We start from the raw sequence: 1,242 nt of genomic DNA on the forward strand, positions 1-1,242 counted from the left end.
TTTAATTGTCTAAATACTGTATATATCTAAATACATAATCTAATCAAGTAAGTAATTATGTTTGAAAACAATGTTCCCAGCAACTAGGGAATACACAGCCCTGTTTATACATTTAAATATAGGGCTATACAATCATGTAGTGGTTACACCATGGTGTTCCTGTAGCTCAAACAGCAGAGCATGTTACTAGCTATGCCAAGACAAGGATTTGATTTCCAGAAAATGCAAAAACTGATAAACGTATGTTACATACTTGAAGCAGATGTTACACTGATTAATTACACCAGTGGAAACCTATAAAGGTTAAAAGGGCCCAGAATCAAACCCTGGGGTACACCACATTATCACAGTATACCCAGTATATTATTTAGATTTTCCAACTCAAATTCTTTTTCATAACAATCTGTGAGATAGTGTGAAAGACCAGTTGTGTTATTAGTTTAACCAGTAACTAACTTGTTTGTTTGTTTTACTATTAAACACTCTGAAATCTATTCATAATTCACAAATTTGTTGAAAGTGATACTAGGCAAAATCTAATTAGGATATTCCTTCAATTTGTATTTTTTACTCTCAACAGAGCCATGGTAAAAAAGGGAGTGTGCTTCCGTACAGCCACACCTAGCAACACACTACTATGGGACATCACCCTTGACACAGGCCCAGATGGAAGTGTTGGAGTAATCTGTCAGAGAAAGTCATCTACAAACGTGAAAAGGTAAGTGTGTCTATTAAGGAAAATTGAATTAATTACTTTTAATCAGATGATTAGGCAGTGATTAACCAACTTACTGTCATTGGCGATTTTTTGGGGTGAACTATCCTTTTAAGTTAAGAAAATTCCTTTTCTCAGAATTAACTACACTTTTCTATGCTATATTTACAATAACTTTTAACCAGCTGGTGTCAAGCTTGGCAATTATTTGTTCTTTTAAGCATAAACCTATAGACCAATTTGGTGTTTGCAAAAAGTGATGACATTTTTTTGAAGGCGGAGCCTATCTGGTGGCAGAAAATGACAGTCTTAAAGTAGCAGTCTACGGAAGCCATGGAATAAAAGAATAAAAAAGGTAACTTTGAGTTTGTATTTCAAAATTCTGACTTTTTCTAGCAATTCTGAGATTATATCTCACAATTCTGATAAGAAAAATCAAGTCGTCATTCTTATAATGACGTTTATAATCCCACACTTCTGGCTTTTTTTCCCTTCAGAATTGACAAACTTGCAATTGTTGAGTTAAA

The 1,242-nt window shown here is 33.7% G+C and overlaps 1 pseudogene; it reads left to right on the forward strand.

Moving 5' to 3' along the window:
* The first annotated feature begins 520 nt into the window (after positions 1–520).
* Positions 521–1,242, forward strand: part of LOC107720825 (transmembrane protein 132C-like) — a 17,002-nt pseudogene continuing 16,280 nt past the window's right edge.

Source organism: Sinocyclocheilus rhinocerous, unplaced genomic scaffold, assembly GCF_001515625.1.
Source record: "Sinocyclocheilus rhinocerous isolate Xijiao unplaced genomic scaffold, SAMN03320098_v1.1 scaffold12705, whole genome shotgun sequence".
NCBI classification, from domain to species: domain Eukaryota; kingdom Metazoa; phylum Chordata; class Actinopteri; order Cypriniformes; family Cyprinidae; genus Sinocyclocheilus; species Sinocyclocheilus rhinocerous.